Source organism: Microplitis demolitor, chromosome 2 (genome assembly GCF_026212275.2).
Source record: "Microplitis demolitor isolate Queensland-Clemson2020A chromosome 2, iyMicDemo2.1a, whole genome shotgun sequence".
In the NCBI taxonomy this organism is placed as follows: Eukaryota; Metazoa; Arthropoda; class Insecta; order Hymenoptera; family Braconidae; genus Microplitis; species Microplitis demolitor.
In genome coordinates, this window is record NC_068546.1 from 6,741,964 (window position 1) to 6,758,386 (window position 16,423).

Genomic DNA, 16,423 nt, shown 5'->3' on the forward strand with positions numbered 1-16,423 from the left:
AGCTGCTTGTTATCCTGACATCCATTTTGCAATTATGTAGCTTGTATGTACATCCAAGTGTAATACTAACATCAGAGAATGAAAAGTTACCTGTGACAACTGGACGGCTGCTTCATTTTTTATGTTAATGCATGTAAATTCACTATAACCGGGTACCTCTCGGCTTCAGTGGTCTCGAAGACGAGGCTTACGAGGTCACGAGGCACCTTATTTTTAAGGGCGCCACTGAGGGTGAAGGGCTGCACGATCCCTCAGAAATCGTATGCCAGGCAGTAACAACGGAGAGACTTGAGAATGCTCCAAGGATGAGTTCAAAATTTCTTTACCGTGGCTGGACCACACAGCTGCAGAGTTAGGGTTCTTATGTGAATAATTTTAATCCCTTAATAAGCGGTTGGTAAGACTCAGTGTCATTAATCGATTTAGAATAATTAATTAATTTAAATATATATATAAAATTTTATTTATAACAAACATGTGGCAAAACAAATATGCTTTCTAATTTTATGTCAAATTTTCTTAACAATAATAGATTTTCATTAAGTTTACCCGACAATATACACGTATGTTAATATTTATCTTGGTTGTAATTTAATGTAAAGTTCCTTCTGTCATAACAACAAATTTTATCTCCTTCATATATAACAAATTTTGCTGGCGAGGAAATTTCTTAATTATACTCACTCACACACACTTATCAATTTTTCCTTTAATACGCCGATTAGTTCTTGGTTCAATCATTTCATACCTGGTCTTATTTTACTAATACAAATTTTCACTAAGCCAAGTTTTCCCTTAGTGCTGTCTGTGAGACTCAGCACCAAGGTCACTGTACCTAGCGAGATTGTTACTAGGCCGGACTTGACACCCGGTAGAGAGACGGTCTGTAGACTCAGAATCTCTACGAATTTCCAGCTCGTCGATCTACCTAAGTTTTAATTATGACTAAATATAGATTTTATTAATAAATTAATAAGTGGTCGGTTAGACTCAACTATATAAATTTATTAATACTGCGCTACCTGAACCAAGTATATGAAATGGCATCCGAACGCTCTCGAACCCACGCCGCGATAAACCGATAATTTAAAATTTCATTTTACTTAGACATAAAAATTTTTAAATTTCAATATAAACAGATATTAACTTTTGCGCGATAAATCAAATAATTTTTTACTATGACCTTGATAAAATTACCGAATTTACCCATGATGGAGATGACGGCGCCATGATATGGGAGGAGGTACGCCGCCAAAACTTTTGCCGCTGGATCCTGTAGCTAGCCGCTTTTCCCTCTGCTTCGTTTATTTTTGAATATTTAGAAAACACACGGGGTCTTCCCGACTCACCGTCGATCTTCTTCTGATGTAGTTAATTGAAAAAACGTTTTTTTCTCTTTTAACGATAATTTATATTTCTCAATTTTGGGGTCTCACGACTCACCAAGACTTTATTAATTAAACTGATTTTTTTAGAAACGACTGTTCTAACTTAGCTCCAGACAGAGAATGTCGCTGCAGTCTAGCTCCGTGTGCTGCGAAGCCGGCAGTTCCCCCTCTCAATCCATTCCAGGCTCGTGCCACCAAGATTTTCTTGAAATTTTATCGCACTAAAAACGGCGGGACTCGGGGCCCTCGTAGAGTACCCGTTCGTCGCACGGCCCAACGTGTCAGCCAATTAGTGAAATCCGAGGATCGATTATCAGCGGCGTGAGGACAACGATGATGCGTGGGCCGAGAGCGCAGTCGAACGCAAAAATTCAAATTTATAAATAAAATTTACAATTAAATAATTTTATTTGATTAAATTCCTGTTATATCGCCGGAATTTCTCCGCTAATAATTCTCATTTATTGCTCTCTTATATTAAATGATTGAAAAGTGTATTTTTAAGAAGCATTCACTATTTGATATCTTTAAAATCCATAAATTATTCATAATATATTTTTCTATCTCTGAAAAAACAATCGTATATAGCCATACATGACCATAGATAACACATATATGGACATCCATAACCATATATGGGAGTATTGACTTCCTATATCAAATCATATATGGCTATACCCGAGTCAAAATTTAATGCCGAAATTGAGCCTTCTAAGGTAGTTTTAATTTCGAACTTGGGGAATTAAAGTAGATTCTATTCCCATGTCAAATTAGGTCGACTTTGGACCCCAAAGTGGTACAAATTTCTATTTTTACCACTTTGTTGTCCACAGTCGAGCCTAAAGGAAATAAAAATTAGGGTCGATTCTGGACTCCTACAACCTCTTTATTAACAATATTAATAATTCTATTATCATAATTATTTTCAATGTAAGAATATTATTAACTATAATTTTAGTTATAATTCACAAATAATATTATTATTATTTTAAAAATAGTTATTATAATTATAGAATTAGTATGATTATAAGTATAACTACCATTGTTATTATTACTATTGTTGTCATTGTTAAATTTTTTATCACAAATAATTAAGCCGCAGCTATATATCTTGAAAACTTAAATTAAAAGTGTTCCAATCATTGTAAACGCGAATGAAGTTCAAGGTGATATGAAATATACGTATATTATAATTATTACTTAGCATATATACTGCATAGCAAAAGTAATTGCTGCTTGAAATTTTAAAGTTCCAAAAATAATTTTAAATATTTAAATAATAAAAATATTTTGGAATGAGATGATATTATTCTGAAAAAAATTTAAATTTAAATACTTTTACTTACTATATATTAAGATACTTTAAGTTAAAAAAAATATAATAATTATCATGATCATGATTTTCTTAATCAAATAATGAGCATATAAAATGATATCTTCGTCTCATTTGATAGATGCCATTGGTAAATAATTGATGAAAGCGTTAGATGATACTTTTAGAACTAGACGGCTGCCCAATTTCAAAACACAGTAAGGGACTAATTTTTCAAAATCGATTTTTTAGTATTTTTAGTTCCAGCGGAGTCTTATGAACATAATTCAATGCATATTTCAAAAATTTTATTTTTGTCAGTCACTGTGTTTTGAAATTGGGCTACCGTAGACTCTGTAGTAAGTAAGAATTTAATAATTAATTTGATTTTACTTATATCATTTATTGTGTTTTACAAGACTCTACATTCAAATTCTCCCTTGTTACACGGAGAGATTGGAATCCGACTGGTTACTGTTCTGCACCCGACTCAGTACGGTGCTGGAAAAAAATGCTTGATTGTGGTGCAGCGCCACACTGATTACTGTGCGGGACTTAACTGAGTCGTGTGCGCATATTATTCAGTCAGGTTCCGCACAGTAATCAATGTGGTGCTGCACCACAATCGAACATTTTTTTCAGCACCTCTTATTGTTTGTTTTTGCCTATTTTACAAACTAAGTTTCTTTCACTTACTGATTGACCCTTCCTTAAGCTTTCAATTTTTTCCGAAAGTAGGTGCGCAAACTTTTTTTTTCTTGCTACTTTGACTCTATTACACGGAAAGAAATTTATGGTTACAATGACAATATATTATGGGAATGGTTCCCATAATGCATGGTAACGGGAGTTTTTGAAATGTTGATTGTAGGAACGGCACCCATACATATTATAGTTATCATTACCATAATATTATAGCAGTCATTACCATAATATTATCTTATATCTATAATTGATTGAATACATATTCGATTATGCAAGATAGTTAGCCTTGAAATACAATTTTTTATCATTAATAAAACTATCCGAGCAATTTATGAATAATTAACAAAAGTATTTTTGAGATGTAATAAATTTTATTAGTTTATTTTTTCAAATTTCTGCTCAGTAATTAAAAAAAATTTTTCGTCATTGCAAATAATAGTTCAATCAATGTTTCAAATTAGTGATTAATGCGCTAATCTATTATTTATTATTTATTTCTTAATATTGGAATATTAAAAATAATTAAAAACTCACGATTTAAGGTTAGCCTCAATGTATATCTAATACGGTTTGTTTTGATTTTGTGACGCATCAAAACACGCATAGGGGAATCTATTATCCTACCGGCGAGAATGCAGAGTGGGTAGAAGGGAAAAAAGCAACTTTAGAGAATGGTCCTGTACGGAGAGAGCAACTTTAGGGAGCTTCGACTGTATACTTATAGTTACAGTTATATATAATTTTATAGAATTTTATAAAAATTTATAAAGTTTTCATAGTTGTTATTGAGATCCTAAGGAGTTATTGGTATGAAATTTTAAATATTTCAAATTTGGCTATTATTAGGAAAGTCTTAGTCATGCCTGAGTTAGATCTATCTTTGGAATTTCTGGCTGGTGCTGAATGATATTTAAATAGATTAAATAAACTTAGGAGCCACAATCGGTAGTGTAGCGTAGTATTAAATGCGTCGATCTTTCGTGTGAAGCGTCCTGGGTTCGAATCCCACAATATCGGTCCTCGATAAGTTTCGCGTTTTTCCTTGAATATTGTGACGTGGTAATATGTACATCAATCCGGTTCTTGCTCTAATTATATATAATGCTGATATAAACTTTGTACGTCTCTCCTTTTAGATCTTTAATTTTAATTTCTAATCTATGCCTTTTTTTTTGCTTTGATTTCTCATTATCCTTGAAAATCTTATCTCTGATTACTGCACTGTAGTCTTTGATTACTTGTTCCACTAGTTTAGAAGCTGAAGTTAATGATTTTAAAAACCTAAAACTGATGACATTAAAAATAATGGTTTACATAACTACTGTATTTAGTTTTCAGAGACAGATCATTATCAGAAATCTTTCTTATGTAGTTTGAATTGGTTTTAGTCGGTGTGCATGATTTAAAACAAATTTCTTCCGTCGAAAGGATGGAATTCGTTTATCCGTATACACAAATCATTTAATTTCGATAACCATTCTCTTTTTTTCAGTAGATTCTGTATTTAGTGAGTTCTAGTGAAGTCTAAGTCCTGTTTTTTTAGGACGGTTGTTATAATTATAACTTACGTATATTTTGTGATTTGCTAGGCGTGTCAAAATAAATATCACCACTACAATCTGCTTTCGTTGATCATAGTTCTTTTAAAACTTTTGTGCACGATCCATATAACTTCATGTGTTCTTCATATCATTCATGAATAGGGCAGAATATAGTTTTGCGAAATTTCATTCATGATTTAGGATCCCTATAGTATAAAAGAAATGAAAAATTTGTGAAGTGAAACTATTCGTAATGTGATTGGTCAAGAGATCAAAACAACATAAAAATATACACTATCGATACATCAATATACAGACTGATAGAGGATTGTTTTTGGCATTTAAAAAGGTTTTGTAATAAAATATAAAAAATAATTTCTTAAACATCATTTTTTTGTATTTAACAAATACTTCTTCCTATTGAAAAGAAATTATTTCTTAATATTTAATAAATCATTTCTTAAAAAATGATGTCCTCTCAAATTTTACGCTAAAATAGCGAGGCTAAGAAAATTGAAGTTGGTTCAAAAATTCGATTCGATGGAATAAAAATAATACGCTCTTGAGACAAATGTAAACCTTTTTCGATGAAAAATGAAATAATTTTCAACCAAAAACATCAATTTGACGTAAAAAATTTTCTTGAGTAAAAAAAAAAATTTTTTTCTATAATAATTTCTTTGATGTAAGGTATTTTTTCTTTTAGATCAAGTTAGTTTTTTTCTGGATATTACTTTTTAATAATATGCAGATTTATGTACATTATCTCGACTAAATTCAAGACCTTAATCTTTCGATCGCTTCCTGCTTGCTTTGGCCCACAGATCCTCATAATCCGAGTTTTTAATTTTAAATTAATTCCTACTTTACTGTCACTTAGCCAGAAGAAAGTGTTAGCCCACCTGGAAATGCTTGTTTTTCAAACAAGAGGGCAATTTTAATAATCTAATATATCCTCAAAAATGATTAAATGCAGCTGGTCACTTTATAATTTTAAAACGTCGAATGATTTAAATTATTTAGAAAAGTAAGTGAGGAAAAAATGGTTTTATCATAAACATGTATTCATGATATTTATATCACCGTTATAACAAAGATATGAATTGATTTCGGCGTTGAATTTTAAGCATTTCTTTATAAAAAAAAAAATTATATAGATTGTTCAATTTTATACGTACATACTTTCGTACTTCAAAACAAGACAACAGTGATTGATGTTGCCGTAATGTCGCGAATTTTTTGCTACGATTTCGACTCACGTGATTTCTGACTTCCTTGTGTGTGAAGAATGCGCTCAACAGCGTTCAATAACCAAGCAGCTGTTGATATGAGGTAGGATTCACGAATTAAGCGGCTGTTGCCATTCGTTAACTCTACCACAAATGCTATGCTACCATTCCAATTCGATAAAATAGCGATAATTGTATTTACACCTACATGATTATATTGAAACTAATAAATACAATTACTACGGTCTTTCATAGTTGTCGAAAATTTTTTAATATTTTTCATTACCTTTTACATTTACTTAACAAGGGAGAGGAGGGGGGGGGGGCAAAATAATCCCCCTAAAATTTTTGTTCAATTTAAATGATATGAGAACAAGGAACCCTTGCAAAATGTTTGAGATTATGGTATACTTTTAATTTGTCTAAATACAAAAATTTTCTGAACTTAAATTTGGCATTAAATTTTTTTTTAAAGCTTGAAAATAATAAGGAACTTGAACCAAGACCATGTCGACTACCTGCTGAGTACTCTTTCAGTCGAGTTATTCGAGCTTATGCCAATGTCCATTCAATGTATTTGTATACAAAACATTAAAATAATTAAGCGTGAAATATGAATATTCTGAAAAACTTATTGAGTAGCTTTTGTACCAAACCTGTACCGAGAATTTAAATTTCTGCCCTATTTAAAGAGAAGGAATTCGTTCTTTTCCCTTATAAGAAGACAACTTATAAAAATAGATGCATGCGCCATTCTTTCCATAAACAGAGGCAAAAATTTGAACTTTCATGTGCAGATCTGGTGGGAAATAGTATCCTGACTAGAATTTTTCATAAGAACCTGACATAGTCCTTATTAGGTTAACCTTCTTTTGAATATGTCCCAGATCAGGATATCCTGACGAGGAACTGATATCGATGTAACGCTTAAGACCCATGAGGTCCTTCAGGATTACCTTCTCAGGTCCTTACCAGGATATCCTCATCAAATCCTTATCAGGGTTGCCTTATTAGTAATTATTTAAAAAAAATATTAAATTACGAAAAAAAAAAATTAGAAAATTTCAATTTGATCCGGAATGTGATATACTGTACTAAGAGTATTACTTAGAAAAAGTTAACATGTCATTTATTAATGAAAAAATCCTGATAACTACTGGGCTCGAACCTGCATCCTTCGGATTCAAAATTATTGATGCTATCCACTGCGCTGACATACATATTTAATCTTGTAAGTGTAAATATTATATTCACTATAATATCAAAGAATAACTGATGTAAAAGTAAAAAATTCGTGCTGCAATGTTTGACGTAATTTTTATATAATATTATTTTGTACTTTGTTTAATTTTTAGCCTGTAAATAAAATATTTAAAGGGATTGGATAACTTTTTTATTAATAAGAATATCCTTATATGGTCCGGATAAGAAACACGTCAGGTTCACCTGATGACAAATCAAATTTTTTTAAATAAGGAAATCCAAATGTGGTCCTGATAAGGAACGCGTCAGGTTGGCCTTACAGCAAATACCTTTATTTTGAATAAGGAAATCCAAATGTGGCCCTGATGAGGAATTTGTCAGGTTGACCCGATGGCAAATAACTTCTTCTTTAAATTAGGATATACTGATGAGGAACTCGTCAGGTTTGCCCTAGTAAAGCAAACCATATTAACCTGACAAGGTCCTTATGGTACTTCAAGCAAATCAGGAAAAAATTCTAGTCGGGTGTAAACTACGGAGGAAGGTACGACGTGCCAGTTACAGATGCGGTTTGGAATGTTCTACTTTCTTCCCTTGATGTATAATGTAATTTTAGTAAATTGCTCGGAGGGCCCATTTTTTCAAAATTTCCATTTTTGGAGCATATTGATTACGAATGCATGGCAGAAGACTAGCAAAGATAAAAGGGGTGAAAAGATATAATATTATAACTTTTTTTGGGGGGCCCACTATGTCTCATGTATAAAGATTTATAATTTTCGATGCGGCATATTGAGACCATAAACATGGTAAGGGGCTGGAAAAAAATAAAACAAGTCAGAACCACTGAGAACATAAGCCCTTTTTTCTTAAGGGGCCTATTTTGCCCCCCTTTTCCTACGTTTTACATACTATTTTATAACTTTTGTCTCTTTGGGTGACATAAAAATAGTCTGTAGATGTTAAAAATAAAATTTTATTCAAATTTATAGTTTTTGTATATTGAAACCTTTATTTCTACACTGTAAAAAATTTGATGGAACCGGTGTGGTGTAAATGCATCGGTGTAAAAATTTTGGTGAGAAAACTACACCGAATCCCGTGTCAAATTTCAGCAGTGTGAATTTTTATTTTTTACACCGCCAAACGTGTAAATGTATAAATGTGTAAATGTAAGGGAAGGAGGGAGGGGGGAAAATGGACCCCCTAAAATTTTTGATGCCTTGAAATATTTGGGGGCAAATTAGGCCCACCAAAATTTTTAACATGAAAAGTGTTGAGGGAAAGGGGTAAAATGGGTCAATGAGGCAAAATGGTCCCTCCAAAATTCTTAACATGAAAAGTGTTGGGGGGGGGGGGGGTAAATGGACTGCCTGGACTTTGAAAACCTAAGAATATCTTTGAGCCATTGGATTCGTAAAATTTTTTTAACAGAATTGATTAAAGAATTATGGTAAAGGGTTCTTTGACGGGGGGATTATTTGAAAAATTATATGTTTTATTATTATTATTAAAAATTCAATTTTTTTCAATTAATCGACTAGTATTTGAACAAATAACTTTGAATTTAGTTATTTTTAGGTCCAAATCTTCACTATCCACTCTTTTTTATAGTAAATACATAGCAAAAAGTTTCAAAACATAAAACAAACGAGAAACATACATTGAGTATTGTTGGCGTCAGTTTTACCCAACTTTTCAAGATTTTTTAATTTTAATAGACACAGCTAATTAACACCAAAAACTCAGCAGAAGAAAAAAAAAGCAAAACAAGCTTAAAAACTCACATTATAAAAAATTTTTAAGGGGGGCCTATTTTGTCCACATCTTTTTATTTTTTATTTTCAATGAACAGAAAAAATTAAGGTCAAAAACGTGGCCAGAGAGTAAAAAAAGTAAAACAGGTAAAAAAAACTGAGGATTCGAAAATTTTGTTCTTAAGGGGCCCATTTTGTCTCAGTGACCCATTTTACTCCTCCCCCTCTCAACACTCTTTATGTTAAGAATTTTGGGGGGACCGTTTTGCCTCTGTGGCCCATTTTACCCCTCTCCCTCCCAACACTTTTCATGTTAAAAATTTGGGGGGGGGGGGCATTTTGCTTTAGTGGCCCATTTTGCCACAGTGGCCCATTTTGCCTTGGTGACCCATTTTACCGTTCCTCTTTCCAACACTTTTCATGTTAAGAATTTTGGTGGGCCCAATTTGCCCCTAAATATTTCAAGGGATCAGAGATTTTAGGGGGCCCATTTCGCCCCCAAATATTTCGAGTCATCAGCAATTTTGGGGAGCCCATTTTGACCCGCCCCCTTCCCGTACATTTATACATTTACTCGTTTGGCGGTGTAAAAAGTAAAAATTCACATTACTCAAATTTCACACGAGATTTGGTGTAATTTTCACACCAAAATTTTTACACAGATGCATTTACACCACACCAGGTCCATCAAATTTTTTACAGTGTATATGATACTTTCAGCCCCGCTGTTTAAAAAATCCGATAGAATCTTATAGCTGTATGTATAAGGCCTATACTTAACTATAGCGCTTCTTATAGAACTCGTTTATTCTTATAAAATCTCTATGGGAATTCATGAGAATCTATTGGATTCTATGAGATTCTTTAAATAGGGCCATTAACGTTTACTTTGGTAATAATTCAAAATGTTGAAAGATGTAAAATTTTTAAACAGTCAATTTTACGTTTGCAACTACTCTATTTTTAAATTGAAATATCTATATATTTTTGAGTTTCACAAATATTTTTGATTTCATACTCTCGGCAATATGGAATTATTTAGATTTGATATAGATTTAAATTGTTATTGTGGATGAAATTTCAGGCATAAGAAATAAACTTTTATTTTACATTGTCATATTTCAATATCTCAAAGTATGTCTTAATTATTTTGAAGTTCTTTTCTGAATTATATAAACTGACTTTTCAGCTGTAAAATATATTAGTTTTAACTCCAGCATTCTCTACAATATATGTACAAGTATAAATTACAAACTAAAATAATCTTATCATTTTTATTTTGACGTCTGAAATCATAATACTGAGAGTGTAGGTCGTCATGAAAAATATAATGTGTATAATTTTGCATGAATCCTGATTGGATTTGAGTAAATGGTGGAAGTCCTGATAGGCTTTGCTCGGATATTAGTTAGATTCACACTCGTTTGCAATTGTTTTGTTTTCCCGTTACTATACAATATACAGGAAGGGGGGTAAAATGGGACTCTTGAAAAACAAGGGCTCGTATCCTCAGTGGTTCTCACTTGTTTTACTTCTTTCTAGCCCCTTACCATGTTTTTGGTCTTAATATGTCACGTTTGTTGAAAATTAAAAATCTTTAAATTTGGGGCAAATTGAGCTCACCAATAAAAAGTTTTAATATATGATTTCTTTTACCGATTCTATATTTTCGAGTCTTTTGCCATGTATTTGTAATCAATATCCTCCAAAAATAAAAAATTAAAATTTGGGGTGAAATGGGCCCTCTAAAAAATCTACTAAAATTCAACTATTATTTAATTTCATCTTTATAGTATGTTACACATCAAGGGAGGAAAGCAGAACATTTCAAACCAAGTGTATAAATTCGTGGCCGGGCATAGGTCGCATATACTTGGATTGGGATTTCCTACTTTTCTCGATGGTGTGTATATGATTTTCCACCAGATATGCATCTGCAAGTTTAAAATTTTGCCTCTGTTTTGTGGGAAAAATGGCGTATGCACTGTTGCTTATCATTTGTTCTCTCGTAAAAAAAAACGAAGACTTTCTCCCCTTTAAACAGAGCGAGAATTTCAACTTTCGGTGTAAGTATGATAAAACGATAATTAATCAATTTTTTAGAACATTGATTTTTCGCGCTCGATTATTTTAATGTTTCGTGTACTAGTACATTGACCGGATTATGATATAAGGTCGGATAGCTCAACTGAAAGAGCACACGGCGCGCCGTTGACATGGTATCGATTCAATTTTTAGATTATTTTTAAGCTTTGAAAAAAAAAAAAAAATTTATTTTCAAATTTAAGTTCAGAAAATTTTACTATATAGACGTGTTAAAAGCAAACCACAATCTCAAACACTTTGCAAGTGTTTCTTGTTCAGAAATCATTTAAACTGAACAAACATTTCGGGGAGGGGGAGGGAGGGCCATTTCGCCCCTAAATATTTCGAGGCATCCAAAAATTTAGGGGGCTCATTTTGTCTCCTCCCCACCCCTACTGTTGTTGAACGGAAGTCGATATTACACTCTGAAAAATTAGGGATACATTTTTTTTTTTCAGCGTAGTAATTTCATAGTGGTCTGGATTTTATTTAAATCCGCATCCACCCCAAACCAGAGTTTCACTATTCGAATAAATATCTTACCATTACGCACATGATTACCGATAAATTTTTTTTTTCTTTTCAATTTATTTTTAATAAATATAGGTACTATATTATATAGCAACAGACTTGGTAAAATACTGACACTCAATATTAGGCCAATACTTAGATACACTCTCTACACAATACTGGTACTCGATATTGGGCCAGGATAGAGTGTCAGGCTTAGCATAAAGTTATCATCCCGATACTCAAACGAGCTTGGGCCAGATTCGAATTTCTAGTTTGGCCCAAAATTAGCAAGTATTGAGCCATACCTCAACCGAGCCTGGGCCCGTCGTAATTTCCTACAAAGGTAGTGGTGTAACAGGGAATTTTGAATTTTCCGCGCTCAGTTGCCATGATTTTCTATCATGCGCACGGTCGATATAATCTATTGCTGCCCCAGGGTTATCCGGGGTAGAGTGCGACTGTCGTCGAGCGGAAATCGTAGGGGCTTGTCTGTCAGTCTCACTTAGTGATAAGTAGGGGTGTCGAAGTTTCCGGAAGTTATCGAATTCGGTCGAGTGGGTGCACAATGATAAGAGAAGAGAAAAACCCAGGCCGAGAGACACAACCGGACAAGACGCCGAAAAATTAAGACGCTCTCCGTTACTCGAGTAATTAATTAATTCGCAGACTTGGCTTCTTGTTGTGGAACCAAGCGATTACATATATATTTATTATTGATACCAGGCCATTAGCCGGTATCCTTAAATATTTTACTAATTAATCGGAAAAGCAGGTGAACGAGACGTATATACGAGGTGAAGAAAAAAGGCGATATTACGAGAGGAAAGTACGACGCTCCAGGAAAATGGGACAAGGAACTGGACGAGACGAACGAGACGGCAACCAGAGAACCTGACGAGGACGGAGAAACCACATCAGGAAAAGTATCAGGTATTAATTAAGTTAATTATTCTAGGCCGAAGCCAGAATATTAATTTAATTTAATAAATACTTAGTCGTTCGTCGGGGTAATCCGCGTCTAGGCCATCGCAATTATTTGGTTATAAAATTCATTAAAATAAAAATTAAGCCAGACGGTTGTCTAACCGGACCCAGGCCCAATCGCCGGGTCCAGGGCGTCGTCTTATAATTCTAGGCCATTGCCGGAATTATATGCGTCGTAGAAATTCTAGGCCGATGGTGGACGCCACAAGCCAGAAATTTTCAAATTGTAGTCCGCGTTGTTATAAATTAAATATTAATTAAAATAATTAAATTAACCAAATTAATAAATTAATTAAAATTAGTTTCCGTAAATAAAATTATACTCAGTACAAAAGAAAAAAATTGTAAAGTAAGAAGTCGAGTGAGGCGAGTGTCGAGTAAAGAAAACGGAGATGAGATTTTACTGACTAAAACTTAAAATATTAAATCTCGTGAATTTGGATCAGTATTATATTAAAGAATTAATGTTAGTCGTCGGAAAGGAGTTAAATTAAAATTAATTAATTAATAATAATAATAATTATTCCTCAAAGATTAATTTATTAATTTATTAAAGTGCGTGGCGGGAACAGCCATTTTAAAATAAGGGCGTGTGAACAAAAGTCCAGGGGTCTCGAGTGCGCGTGCGTGTGTAGGAACCGATTTTAAAGTTAATATTATAATTAATAAATAATTCGGGAGGTAACCGATATTTTAGTTTGTAAGTCCAAAGGTAGTTAGCAATGATTTTAATCGAGTGTGTGAGTGTGTGCGATGCCAAGGTCGTGGCTAATTAGTTGTTAAGTCGCCAAAGGTAATTGGTAAATTTTATATGGTCAAAAGTTATAAGGTATAAAAGTTATAAGGTATAAAAGTTATAAGGTATAAAGGTCAAAGGTTATAAGGTTTATGGAAACGTTATAAGGTTTAATTTACAAGGTTATAAATTAAATAAAAGTGAATATTGTTACAATAAATAAATCTAAGTTATTTATTAAATTATCCTTCCTCTTCCTTCTCTTACAATTAAAATTTACACCGACCCTGAGTATTAAGAACCGGTTCTGGAGGACCGTTTAATCCTTCCAGTAGCGCCCTTAAAAACGTAAATTAAGGTTGACCAGAGTAACAGCATAGCCCTGTTATAGTGGATTATATTAAGTTGCTTTTTTTAAGTTTGTCTTAGTAGAAAAGAAAAATTCAGAGATTTTAAATTTATGCATTTGCTTAATCATTTCTTTGTATTTTTTTGTTCTGAACATTTTTGTATCGTATCAAATTTAAATTATGACATAAAGTACAAAACAAAAGAAGTCTTTTCAAAATTATGTTCTTTTTTAATTTCATTTATTCCTTTATCATTTTCATAATACTTCCATTCATTATTTTCTTGTTTCCGGATATAGTATAGCAGAGTAATTACTTCCTCATCTTTTATTTTGTGCCGTTCGAAGACTGTGACTCTCATTGAGCTACATTTGTATAGAAGTCTAAAGTTTCTCACGATTTCGTGATGACATTTAAAAAGTAAACTCAATGAAATTTCTTTGTTTATACGAAAACATCTGCAAGTTCATTTAAGATTTTTTAAAATTTTGTATCTTTTATTTTTAATAACTTCCATTGCAATTCATAATCACTTTCATTGTAAAAGAATAATAAAAGAATTTCTTAATAAGTCATTACCATTGGCAGACGGGGGTACATATCAAACTCTTAAAAACGTTCACTGACTGTCGTTCAAAAGATTGATCTAAAGTCGTCATTACCAGGTATGACCTACATCCTGGGAACTTTTGCTCTTCTGGGAACTCGGTACGAATTGCTATAACCGGCCGAAACCGGAGACGATACGTTGCCACCAATGATAAAACTTCCCGACGAAATTACATATAACTATCATTAACGTGGTAGTATTTAAAAAGAAGAAAAAAAGCGAAATTTACAAATTACGATTTCCGATGACTTAAATGTATTTTTTCTGTGTTTCCATAATATAACCATTATGTGAGTAAACAACATTTTTTTTGTAATATCCGCTATAAAAGTTTGATTTTCAAATGCTGCCTGGTGGTAGCAAAAAGGCTGATTCCTACATTGCAGAATATAGTATAGTTTCGTCATCACTTTCAGCTCGAATGCCGATTTACAAAAATGACATATTTTTATCATTATATAATATTCCTCTATTATATGTTATATAGGGATGGAATTGTTCCTCTCAAATTAAACTTTCTCAGCGAGTCTTACAAAAAATACAGTGTGTATCGTATGTGCAATGCGAGGAATACCTGACGAGCGCGGTTGCTGCACTCAGGGTTGCTAGAAAATTATTGTCTGAGTCACCCTATCCATAATCAAAAGTAGCGAAATTTTTTGACAAGTCGCCCAATCATTTTCAAGTTTAAAATAATTCTATATGCTCGGAGTTTATTCTTAATTAGCCAATAAGAGTAGGCTACAACTTACCGCATGAATTGAAATTAACTTTTTAAAAAGTATTATTGTAATTATTTTTTTTTTGTAGTGAGAAATTATAGGATATTTTTAGGACAAATTTGATGAAAAAATAATCTTAATTGATATTATTATTCATTTTTTACAATTTATTAATTATTTTTTACTGTAAAAATAAAAATAAATGAAATGTTTGAATGTAAATGTCCATTACAAACACAATTTATATATGTACATACTGAATTGAAATGAATTTTGATTCAAGTCATTGGGAAATAGAAGTTAAAATAATATTTAAAAATAATGATGAAGATTTCTTCCAATGCTAAAACATTAAAAATCGCCCTAATTGCGACTTGTGGCCTAAACTTCAATTTAGTAACGGAAACATAGACGAAATCGACAAATTCGGGATAAGTAGCCCAATCTGGCATCCCTGCCTGCATTCGCTTCTGCATATACTACATTCACATGAGTACTCGGGCGAATAGTTGCAGCAACTTGACGCTCGTCAGATATCCCGCGCCTTGCACACGCGCTATATACTATTGTTGCGCTATTATACAGTATATCGTATATATTTTTTTGCTGATCAATGCTTATTTCTACAAAGAGAAGTTAACAATATAGAAAAAAACGTAACAGTCTCAAAACTCACCACAATCTTGGAATTTCCAGAGATAATTTCGGTGACATTTCAGCCAAAAACATCTTAGTTAAGATATATCAGTAAAAATATCTCATGAAAAAATGACTCCATGAGCAAGACACGGAGAAAAGTATTTGCATCCTTGTCTTGCTCATGGAGATATTTTTTCATGGATATTTTTGTTGAGATTTTTTTGTTTGAGACTTTATTTCTGAGATAAAATGAAGGGGAGTCGAGAAATTCATACATCCCTTATTAAGAAAAATGATTTAATCCATGCTAAGTGTATATCTATGTATGAGTATATTCGAATTGCTTTGAATCATTCCAAATCATTTTTCTTAATCAGGGATGATACTAGATCCAGTATGATTATATCAGGGCATTTATATTCACGGTCTTTTAATATTTTTGAGATTTTCAAAATTCTTGAACGGTTTCTAAGAATCGTTTAGTCTAGCCGAATTGTCAAGAGAGTTCCTAAAAAGCGGAAGACTACCAATTTTCCACCGACTGGAAAAAAAAATCTAGAAATCGCTTGAACTTACGGGGTAGCCTCTAAACTTCCCGAGAGAAGTTGATTTACTGCAAAAAATAGTTAAAGGTCTTCTAAAAATATGG